General features: G+C 41.6%; 1 protein-coding gene across 4 annotated transcripts in view; it reads left to right on the top strand.

Annotated features, from left to right (window-relative positions):
* LOC126236887 (uncharacterized) overlaps positions 1-12,470 on the top strand; it is a 316,723-nt gene that overhangs the window by 42,205 nt on the left and 262,048 nt on the right. The gene's annotated exons all lie outside the window — the stretch shown is intronic.

Below are 12,470 nucleotides of genomic sequence, written 5' to 3'. Positions count from 1 at the left end.
CAGGGCTTCATGATGTCTCACAGGCTGCGCATCCTCATCAAGGGTACTCACACACATTTCTCTACTGCTACTGGGTCATTCTCAGCCAACGACCTCTCTTTCTGTTCTCCAACCCTCGCCAACTCTGTTCAGTGGGAGGTAATTGATGACCTTCACTACAGTCACCACTTCCCAATGTGCCTTCACCTACTAAGTGGCTCACCACCTGAAGTTAAGCCACCAAAATGGATGGTCAGCGGGGCTAATTGATCGCATTTCAGCCAGGTCGCTGTGTTCAAACACTGCAACAGCGTCCAAGGATGGGTGAACCACATTACACGAGTGATCAATCATGCTGCTGACCTCTCCATCCCAAAGTCCTCAGGTAATCCTAGGAGGCAATCAGTATCTTGGTGGACAGATGAGTGCTATTCCGCGATCCAGTAAAGGTGTGTGAGTCTTTGATCTTTTAAATGCCGACCAACAGCAGACAACCTTACGGCCTTTAGAGTTGCGAGGGCCAAGGCTTGAAACATCATTAGGGAGAGTAAGAAAAGGACATGGCAAGTGTTCACGGACTCCATCAATCGTTCCACTTCTATAAAAGTATGGGAAGCCATCCGGAGGATTTCCAGTAAATGCAGCCGTTTACCGGTAGCAGCAGCACTGAAACAGGGGTACCTCCAAACACCACCAGGAGACATTGCTCAGATGCTGGCCTAGCATTTTGCGCAAACTACTGCCAATACAAGCCAGGATCAGGAGTTTTGTCGCTACCGTGCTACTGTAGGGAGGGAAAAGTTGGTCTTCAGGTCAAACAGTTCTGAGGCGTACAACTCCCCTTTCTCCATGTGGGAGCTCAAATCGGCACTGACTGAGACTTGTGTCACTGCACCCAGTCACGACCAAATCTGGTACTGCATGCTTCATCATTTGCCAGCGGCATCAAAGAAAATCCTCCTTCAATGTTTAAATCTAATATGGTAGACAGGCAACTCCCCCAACTTGTGGAGGGAGGCGATTCTGATGCCTCTCCTCAAACCAGGAAAGGACTGCACATGTCCCAGTATTTATTGGAGTATTGCCTTAATGAGCTGTGTAGGAAAGACCCTGGAGTGAATGGTTAACCCTCGTCTGGTCTGGTTGTTAGAGACCAGGCAACTCCTTAGAGACCAGGCAACTCCTTAGCCACTCTCAGTGTGGATTCTGAAGATTTTGGTCCACTGTCAACAATCTGACCCTTCTAGAGGCGGCTGTACAGCAGGCCTTCCGCCGTAAGAATCATTGAATCGGCATATTCTTTGATATTAGTAAGGTATGCGATACTACTTGGAGGCTCTGTATTCTCACACAACTGCATCAATGGGGCTTTTGTGGCCACCTCCCCATCTTCATACAGTCTTTCCTGTCTCAGCGGATTTTTAGGGCCTGCTTTGGTGATACGCTGTCTGATCGATTTGAGCAGGAGACTGGAGTTCCTTAGGGCAGTGTTTTAAGTGTTACCCTCTTTGCCATAGCCATCAACAGTATCACATCTATGGTAAGGAGTCCAGTACAGTGCTCCTTATTTGTAGATGATTTTGCTACTTTCTGTTCCTCCTGCAGTGTTGCAACAGCGAGCCGTCAGTTGCAACTTACAGTGTGGAGGTTAGAGGAGTGGGCTGCAAAGATGGGTTTTCAGTTTTCTGCGGATGTGTGTGTGTGTGTGTGTGTGTGTGTGCGTGCGTGCGTGCATTCATTTTAGTCGTTGTCATCATTCTTTTAATTTGCCTACCTTAAATATGGGGGACACCATCCTACATTTTAGAAACACAGTGCAGTTTCTGGGCCTCATTTTTGACTCCCAATTGTCGAGGTTACCACACTTGGAGACCTGAAAGCCAGAACCTTGAAGGCACTGAACATCATCAAGTGACATAGCCACAGGTCTTGGGGAGCAGGAGGGTGTGTCTCATCCAGTTTTATCAGGCTTTTGTGCGTTCGCGGCTGGATTATGGTTGCATGGTGTATGGATCAGCAAGGCCCTCTTACTTGCATATCATTGACAATGTCCATCATGGGGGGATTCAGCAGATCACAGTGTGCCACATTTTAGTTTGTCTCCACATTTGTTTGTTTTCATAAGTGTCAGGGTGCTGATGACCTTGCTGTTGGGCACCCATCAGGCCAACTTCTGTTGAAGGTTTGTCTGCCCTGATTGCTTCTTTGGTCAGTGTATTTGTTTGAGAGCCTACATACATTACAGTGGAATATGCCATGGACATTGTTGTTACTGACTTAAAGGGCGCAATTGCAGATGTGACTCATAGTTCACCCACCCCCATATCACCTCAAGCCCTTAGAGTAGAGCCGGCCGGTGTGGCCGTGCAGTTCTAGGGGCTTCAGTCTGGAACCGTGTGACTGCTACGGTCTCAGGTTCGAATCCTGCCTTGGGAATGGATGTGTGTGATGTCCTTAGGTTAGTTAGGTTTAAGTAGTTCTACGTTCTAGGGGACTGATGGCCACAGATGTTAAGTCCCATAGTGCTCAGAGCCATTTGAACCTTAGAGTAGATGTGCCAGTTGCAATAGAAGCTACTTTCCTGCAAGATGCTTTTAGAAGTTTTCTGTCTGGCTGGCATGACAAAATTTGATGTGTCACATGCGCCTTTATGTTGAAAGTTCATGTTTTACACATATCACAGACTGGTAACACACATTCTGTCAGAAACTGAAAATGGAATAGGTAGTAGTGATTGTTAATTAAAATTTGTGTATTAAAGTAATGCTGTAAAACCAACAAACTGCTCTTTTATGGTGATAGATCTATTTTAGTCACTCTTGCTCTCTATAAAGTTGCTGTACTAAAATCCACTCTAGGGTAAACCACTCAATAAACACATTTATGTCATCATAAGAATCTCAAAAATTATAATGACTTTGCCTCAGTTTTTTCGTGTCAAAATTTTTTGGTGTACATAAATCACCATTTCAGAGATGCCCATTTCTCACGTCTACATGTCGCACCATGACATCGAATCTTTGAAGAGACATATGGCTTGCAGACTCAATCATGTTGCATGACTATATATTGCTGACAAAAATGATGTATGTTGTGCAAATTTTCTGTAACTTAATACACACACTTCTGGCTGATACATGATTAAACTACAGTGAAATCCCGCTTTTCAAAGGACTTGAAAAAAATGGTATGAAATGTGGGAAAAAGTGAGAAATAAAGTTTTAGCTTTTAAAGTTGTGTGTAGGATACCCCCTTGCATTTTTGCATATAGAAATGTTTGACTCAGTTTTATACGTCATAATCAACGACTTTGGAAAGCAGGCAGCTGTTATTTAAACAATGAAACACTGCACCAGTTACGTATTTTTTCATGCTTAGCACAATGCATTTTGAGAAATTTTTCCTCATTGTCAAGTGCTAATACGTACAAAAGTATTTTGTATGGTGTTCACGTATATGTTGTTCTGCGTCTCTTGCAGTGTAATTGTCTTTTTGATGTTATCAGGTAATGTGCCTCCTCAGTTATGTAGAAAACCATGTACACACAAACTATCACTCGCATCGTTTGGGTAACATCACAAAAAAAAACATACGCAAATACCGCACTTGACAACGAGAATAAATTCTCGAAACACGTTTTGCTTAGCATGAAAAATATTTAATTGGCACTGTTTAAACCAAAAACATTTGAGCAACACAAAGTGAGTGAAGGTGTCAAATAGCGTAACAAGTGGCCAAATGATAAAAATCACAACAGTCACGAAGCTGTGCATGCGCAGTGGAGACAGTTTGGAAATGGTTGTGATTGGACATAAGACATGAATTGCTCCAACTTGTACATGTTTACAGATTAAAATCCTAAGAGTAGAGTGCCCTGGTGTCAAGAAACTTAACACTGTAATGTTTGTAAACACTACTTGACTGCCAGTGTCATTTTACGTCAGTTTTTTGTCCATGGACATTTTTCATAAAACGTGTATCGCGGGAAGATTGTAAATATGTTCTTGCAAAATTGCATGTGAATAAACATTGTGGACCTAGGAATTTGACTTGAATGATAAAAAATGTAGGTGACAGGAAAATGTTAATTCCGGGGACATAAAAGTGGGGTTATACTGTACAAGATCAGCAGGGGAAGGAAAAATAGAAAAATCATAATTTTTCAGTCTGCAAGCTTGTACAGAAAGGGGCAGGTGACACATTTTCATTGATCCATGGTTCAATCTCGATGATCCCACACCCATTGCAGTTGTAACTGACGATGTGTTTGGGTCAACAGGGGAACACCCAGAGGTCATCTGTTGCGGAGTGCCACGTTCAACTATGTGCGCTGAATGGGATGCTCTGAAACATTTGTATCCACACTAGCATTATACTTTGTCATCAGATCTACCACAGATTGCTGCCTATCATGTTTTACAGAGTGAGCAAGCCTCTAACCTCCACATTTTGTGATGAGGTGTGGATGTCCATCAGCTTGTTGGCTACTCTGTAATTATTACCATAGTTGCTCACGACTGTGGCATGCGAACAGCTGAGCAGCATGCTATTTCAGAGATATTTATTCCCAACTAGCTGGCCATACCAACTTGGCCTTTGTCAAAATCACTTATGTCAGTGGATTCCCCATTTGTGGCCCATGTCATCGTAAGACGATACCACATTCATATGTGCCCCGCTGATGCGCATTTCTTGCCGCAGTCTTGCACCTGCAATGCCACCAGGCAGCATTCACTCTTGTGGTGGCCAGTAGCCGTAATGTTTTGGTCCATCAATGTTTGAAGAAAGATCAATGAAGTTTATACTGCATTTTTTCCACAAGTTCATTGAGAAGTGGGTAACTTGAAAGAACCAGAGATTATTGAGAGTTTCAAAACAAGCATTAGGCAACAATTGTGACACAGGGAAAAGCTCTCTCTCTCTTTATTTTTTTTTTTAAGTAAGTAAGTGTGAAGCCCCTCCACGTCTACACCAACGTGGTGACGATCTCAATAGATCTAGATCTGTCATCCCCGTATTGTTAGTTACAAACCATGGGGGCTGTGCTGTTGTCCATGTATCTGGGTAGGACTACCCACTAACACAGGCCCATTGAGATGATAGAAGTGGATGAAAAGCCATGAAGAGCAGTGATTTAAAGGGCAGTGGGGAAAAAAGTGCTAAGGCAAAAAAAAAAGAAAACTGACAGTCTGGACAGGTAGTAAGAGCAGTAGTGGATTGCATGCCATCTGTGACAGATCATGTAATGGTAGGTTATCTTCAATACCATGTTAGAGCTAAAGTTCGTCGTCATAAGATCGGTCCTGTGTGGGAGCGCAGTGCGCTGCTATGAGCCTATCTACTGTGCCATGTCAGTGGTGCCTTGGTGCAGCATCAGGCTGGTGTTAGTTGGCCGCAGCTCACTGATGTTCAGCCTCTTCAATCACCGTGTGGCACAGTTTTTCTGCAGCTGGTCTCTGGGCAGAGCTACTATGATGAGTGCTGGTTTCTTGTCTTCCTTGACAGGTCACTCACGTGGCTTGTGGCATCACCACCGTTGCCGAAGAGGCGATGGGTGTCTTTAGGAACGGGTGCTGGATTTGGCACCCCTGTGGCTGGTCTAAGACCTTGTGCAAGCAGTGTGGACAGTTGTCGCAAGGCAACTAGGGTTGCTGCGAACGCAGGTGCCTCTGCAGCTATAACGACTTTAAGGGCCACTGTTGCCGCCTCTATGATGGTGTGAAGGTCATCACTCGTCTTAATCAGGGGTGGGAGGTGCTTTCTGACCAGCCGCCTTTGGCCTGTCTTCCCCGCTGCTGTTCTCCCTTGCCGCACTGTTGCAGCTGCCACGTTGCTGTTGGCACCACTGTTGCTTGACAAAGCCGGCCAGCCATGCCAGCTGGCTATGTGTGGCCCACTGCACCAAGCTCAGGTTGGCGAAACTTCTCTGAGGTGGTCATAGTTGCGGCTGTTGTGCTCAACAGGGCATTTTACACATTGTGCTACTTAGTGCCAGTACTAGGTCACATGGCCCTTGCATTGGCACTTGTAGCACTGGGGCTGAGGGTCCATATTCGCACAACTGCTTCTCCCCTCTCTAAAGGTGTCAAAGTTTCCTAAAGGCAACATTTACCTTTCCACTGGTCATACATGCTTCAACAGCCTTGCATTTCTTTCCTAGCCATTCCTGCTGTCCTATTATGCACTTTCTGTCAATCTCATTTTTTTTATGTCTATTTTCTTTTGGTTCTCTTTTTATGTTGTTGTGGTCATCAGTCCTGAGACTGGTTTGATGCAGCTCTCCATGCTACTCTATCCTGTACAAGCCTCATCATCTCCCAGTACCTACCGCAACCTACATCCTTCTGAATCTGCTTAGTGTATTCATCTCTTGGTCTCCCTCTAAGATTTTTACCCTCCACGCTGACCTCCAATACTAAATTTGTGATCCCTTGATGCCTCAGAACATGTCCTACCAACCGATCCCTTCTTCTAGTCAAGTTGTGCCACAAACTCCTCTTCTCCCCAATACTATTCAATACTTCCTCATTAGATATGTGATCTACCCATCTAATCTTCAGCATTCTTCTATAGTACCACATTTCGAAAGCTTCTATTCTCTTCTTGTCTAAACTATTTACCGTCCATGTTTCACTTTCATACATGGCTACACTCTATACAAATACTTTCAGAAACGACTTCCTGACACTTAAATCTATACTTGATGTTATTCTTTTTTATATTTCCTCCTATTGTCAACTTACTCTCTCTTGTGTTATCCAAGGATTTCTACTGGGCATTTTTCTTTTCTTTTCTTTGGCTATTTGATCCTCTGTTGCCTTCAACACAGCTTCTCTCAACTGTACCCATTTGTCTGATATTTTATTCCTTTCTCCTGGGAGTTTGGCCTGAAGCCACTGAGGTGAGCAGTCCATTGCTGCCGCACACACACTGCTACTAAGGCTGAAGGAGAGAGCTTGCAAAGAAGTGTGTACTGTCCCTTTTGCGATGTTAAAGAATAATGCGTGTGAAATGTGTATAAAAATATTGAATAAGACCACACAGACCGGACTGACAGTAAATTGTGAAAAAAATATAAAATTATTTACAAAAAGTATAACGTTGATACTACGGTAGGGAAAGACAATAGCAATGATAAACAATATTGCAGTAAAGAATAGGGCGAAATAAAGCATTTATATCTTTGTATAACTATAGAAGATGGAAAAGATAAGTTATTACTCGCTCTTCTGCTGTTTCTGATTCTCATGTTACTATTGTTAGATAGATATTTTGTGTAGCGTTGAACGCTACAGACGTTCTTTTTGTTCTTTCGACTAGACGATAAAAAATGTGTGTATCAGGTTATTGATGGAAATATATGTGTGAAAGTGAGTTCACTTTATTATTCCAAGAACATGCCAGCCTCTAATCACAATGTTTTAATTGAAAAGAGAGAATAATTAGTATTTTTCAGCTATCAAGAAGATGAAAGCAGTTATCACTGACTGGCAAAAAGTGGCCGCCATTACTCGGTGAACTTAGTACTTTTCTTACAGCTTTCCACGAGAGCAAAAGTGATAAAATCATTTTAAAACATTATTTAATTTAAATTTGAATAGTTCCATGAGTTAATTTTGAGAGAGTTCAAATACTTTCAGAGATACTATTTGTCGTAGATCTTTGAACTTTGACCTCGACTGTATTTAGATGAAAACCAGTTACAATAATCTTGTAGTGAGCCTGGTGCCCATTTAAATTGAAAACAAACATTTATTTTGGCCTCCTATAAGATACTCTGCTTCTAACGATCTCACCTACGTAAAGAAAATAATTAATGCTAACCTCTTATCTTACGTAGTACCAAAAGCATAAAACCAATATAGAATATTAAAAGAGAACCGTTAGAAGTGTCTTGCTGTGGTAGTTGTGAATATAGAAAATTGTCGCATTGTTATGACAATGAAGCAAATTATCAAGTCTCTCCACACCACTGCACAGGCAAAAAAGGAGAAGGGGCCGTCAGTCGTGCAACTCACTGAGACTGCCGATTGATCCAAGAAGAACCGTGAAGAGGAGTCACAGCCTTCCCCCTTTGTACATTGAGTGCAGAGGTATCAGGCAGACAGCACAGGTTGTCACGATGTCAAGCTGCTCTAGGCACAAAGTGATCTAAAAGTCTGTTGACTTAGACTCAGTGATGTGTGTTCAAGCAGCAAGCATGGCGTCCACTGGCCATTATTCTTTGACATCGCAAAAGGGACAGTACACACTTCTTTGCAAGCTCTCTCCTTCAGCCTTAGTAGCAGTGTGTGTGCGGCAGCAACGGACTGCTCGCCTTAGTGGCTTCAGGCCAAACTCCCAGGAGAAAGGAATAAAATATCAGACAAATGGGTACAGTTGAGAGAAGCTGTGCTGAAGGCAACATAGGCTCAAATAGCCAAGGAAAAGAAAAGAAAAATGCCCAGTAGAAATCCTTGGATAACACAAGAAAGATTAAGTTGACAATAGGAGGAAATATAAAAATGAGAAGCAAAAGAAAATAGACATCTAAAAAATGAGATTGACAGAAAGCACATAATGGGAAAGCAGGAATGGCTAGGAAAGAAATGCAAGGCTGTTGAAGCATGTGTGACCAGTGGAAAGGTAAATGTCACCTGTAGGAAACTTGGACACCTTTAGAGAAGGGAGAAGCAGCTGTGCGAATATTAAGAGCTCAGGTGACAAGCCAGTACTAAGCAAAGAAGGGAAGGTTGAGAGGTCTAAGGGATCTAGAGGAAGGCTACACGTGACAGAGACCAAAGAAGAAATAAATGAAGATGAGCTGGGAGATATGATATTGCAGGAAGCACTTGACAGAGAACTGAAAGACCCAAGTCAAAGCAAGGCTGCTGGGATAGCTGATGATTTCTCAGAATTATTGAAGTCCTTGGAAGAGCCAGCACTGACAAAATTGTTCCACCTGTTATTCGAGGTGTGTGAGACAGGCATAATACCCTCAGAACTGAAGAGTGTAATTATTCAAATTCCAAAAAAGCAGTTCTGATAAACATGAATATTACCAGACTATGGTTTGGTAAATTGTAGTTTCAAAATATTGACAGGAATTATTTACAAAAGATTGGAAGAACTGTAACAGGCCAATTTTTTGGATTCCAGACTAAATCGAAGGACGTGAAAGGAAAAAAATAGTTGAGTAGGGGATGGAGCCCCTCCCCAGTGTTATTCAAACTGTATGTTGAGCAAGTGGCTTGGTGGTTTATGTTTCAATCCTTGGTCAGTCCTAAGATTTTTGTGTGTCACTTATCACTACTTTCACTTCTGGCAGTGTTTGTTGATGTGAAAAACGCTGAGTTGTGCTGTGTTTTGAAATCTATAATGAACCGCAGGTCCCCCTATAACTGGATTTGTAAGTCAGTTCAGAGGTTGGAGGAAGGCAACGACATTCCATCTCCTACAGGACAATTCCTGGTGAGCACTGTGGTGTTCAAAACAATCTTCAGATTGGTGACTGTGTTGCCTTACTTTGAAAAACCAGTAAAGGAAACCAAAGAGAAATTTGGGGATTAAAGTTCAGGGAGAAGAAATTGAAACTTCGTAGTAGTGCCTGTTGGCTTTCATCTTGGTATTCTCAGCCATCATTGGTTTAATGATTTTTCTGACATTTCACTGATGATTGCAATGGTGGATGAATTCTTGACAATGTCAACCACTTGTGCTGGCAGAAGTCTGAAAAATGATTAAACAAACATCAGCTAGAGATTCCAGGATGAAAGCTAGCATGCAACATCTCAAAAAGTGGCAAGCAGTGAAAGCCCGAACAGTCTTTATAAAAACTTTGAGATTTTCTGGTGACATTTCTGCCAGAGACAGCAAAAGGCTTGGAAAAGCAGTTGAACAGAGTTGGTAGTGTCTTGATCAAAAGAGGTTATAAAGTGAACATGAACAAGGGTGATGGAATGTAGTTGCATTAAAACAAATGATATTGAGGGATTTAGATTGGAAACAGACACTAGACAAAGCAGATGAATTTTGCTGTTTGTGCAGTAAAATATCCAGCGAAAGAAGTAGAGGAATAGAATGCAGATTGACAATAGCAAGAAAAATGTTTCTGGAAAAGAAAAAAAAAACATTGTTAGTGACAAATAGAAATTCAGGTCTTAGGAAACGATCTGTAAAGGTATTTGTATGAATTCTAGTCTTTCAAATATGACTCCTGCCTCTTGTCTACAGTCACACATGTAACTGAAAATGTGGTGCAGATGAAAAAAGTAAAGTAAACTTATTATGCACTTTCTCTTATAACAAAAAGAATATTTTGAATTTTTGAGGAATATTGATATGATGAAATTAGCTCTCGCTGTTCATCAGTGAGAGGCCCAAGTCATATTTTAAGACTATACAATGAAACACTGACTTTTAGCTCATATCTTGTATTGTCCCAGTTTTCAAAGAAGTATTCACACAAATTAGTACATTTTTTGTTTCAAACTGTTATAACAATTCTATGTTCTTCATACTTTAATGTTGTTGTTGTTGTTGTTGTTGTTGTTGTGGTCTTCAGTCCTGAGACTGGTTTGATGCATCTTTCCATGCTACTCTATCCTGTGCAAGCTTCTTCATCTCCTAGTAACTATTGTAGCCTACATCCTTCTGAATCTGCTTAGTGTATTCATCTCTTGGTCTCCCTCTACAATTTTTACCCTCCACGCTGCCCTCCTATACTAAATTGGTGATCCCTCGATGTCTCAGAACATTTCCTACCAACCGGTCCCTTCTTCTTGTCAAGTTGTGCCACAAACTCCTCTTCTCCCCAATTCTATCCAATACCTCCTCATTAGTTATGTAATCTACCCATCTAATCTTCAGCACTCTTCTGTAGCACCACATTTCGAAAGCTTCTATTCTCTTCTTGTCTAAACTATTTATCGTCCACATTTCACTTCCATACATGGCTACACTCCATACAAATACTTTCAGAAACAACTTCCTGACACTTAAAACTACACTCGAAGTTAACAAATTTTTCTTCTTCAGAAACGCTTTCGTTGCCATTGCCAGTCTACATTTTATATCCTCTCTACTTCGACCATCATCAGTTATTTTGCTCCCCAAATAGCAAAACTCCTTTACTACTTTAAGTGTCTCATTTCCTAATCTATTTCCCTCAGAATCACCTGAGTTAACTCGACTACATTCCATTATCGTCGTTTTGCTTTTGTTGATGTTCATCTTATACCCTCCTTTCAAGACACTGTCCATTCCGTTCAACTGCTCTTCCAAGTCCTTTGCTGTCTCTGACAGAATTACAATGTCATCGGCGAACCTCAAAGTTTTTATTTCTTCTCCGTGGATTTTAATACCTACTTCGAATTTTTCTTTTGTTTCCTTTACTGCTTGCTCAATACACGGATTGAATAACATCGGGGAGAGGCTACAACCCTGTCTCACTCCCTTCCCAACCACTGCTTCCCTTTCATGTCCCTTGACTCTTATAACTGCCATCTGGTTTCTGTACAAATTGTAAATAGCCTTTCGCTCCCTGTATTTTACCCCTGCCACCTTCAGAATTTGAAAGAGAGTATTCCAATCAACATTGTCAAAAGCATTTCTCTAAGTCTACAAATGCTAGAAACATAGGTTTGTCTTTCCTTAATCTTTCTTCTAAGATAAGTCGTAGGGTCAGTATTGCCTCACGTGTTCCAACATTTCTACAGAATCCAAACTGATATTCCCCGAGGTCGGCTTCTATCAGTTTTTCCGTTCGTCTGTAAAGAATTCGCGTTAGTATTTTGCAGCTGTGACTTATTAAACTGATAGTTCGGTAATTTTCACATCTGTCAACACCTGCTTTCTTTGGGATTGGAATTATTATATTCTTCTTGAAGTCTGAGGGAATTTCGCCTGTCTCATACATCTTGCTCACCAGATGGTAGAGTTTTGTCAGGACTGGCTCTTCCAAGGCTGTCAGTAGTTCTAATGGTATGTTGTCTACTCTCGTGGCCTTGTTTCAACTTAGGTCTTTCAGTGCTCTGTCAAACTCTTCACACAGTATCATATCTCCCATTTCATCTTCATCTACATCCTCTTCCATTTCCATAATATTGTCCTCAAGTACATCGCCCTTGTATAGACTCTCTATATACTCCTTCCACCTTTCTGCTTTCCCTTCTTTGGTTAGAACTGGGTTTCCATCAAAGCTCTTGATATTCATGCAAGTGGTTCTCTTTTCTCCAAAGGTCTCTTTAATTTTCCTGTACGCAGTATCTATCTTACCCCTAGTGAGATAAGCCTCTACATCCTTACATTTGCCCTCTAGCCATCCCTGCTTAGCCGTTTTGCTTTTCCTGTCACTATCATTTTTGAGATGTTTGTATTCCTTTTTGCCTGCTTCATTTACTGCATTTTTATATTTTCTCCTTTCATCAATAAGTCCAATATTTCTTCTGTTACCCAAGGGTTTCTACTAGCCCTTGTCTTTTTATGTATTTGATCCTCTGCTGCCTTCACTA

Source organism: Schistocerca nitens, chromosome 2, assembly GCF_023898315.1.
Source record: "Schistocerca nitens isolate TAMUIC-IGC-003100 chromosome 2, iqSchNite1.1, whole genome shotgun sequence".
NCBI classification, from domain to species: Eukaryota; Metazoa; Arthropoda; class Insecta; order Orthoptera; family Acrididae; genus Schistocerca; species Schistocerca nitens.
Note: the sequence above shows the minus strand (reverse complement) of the source record. Positions and strands in the feature narration are given on the sequence as shown.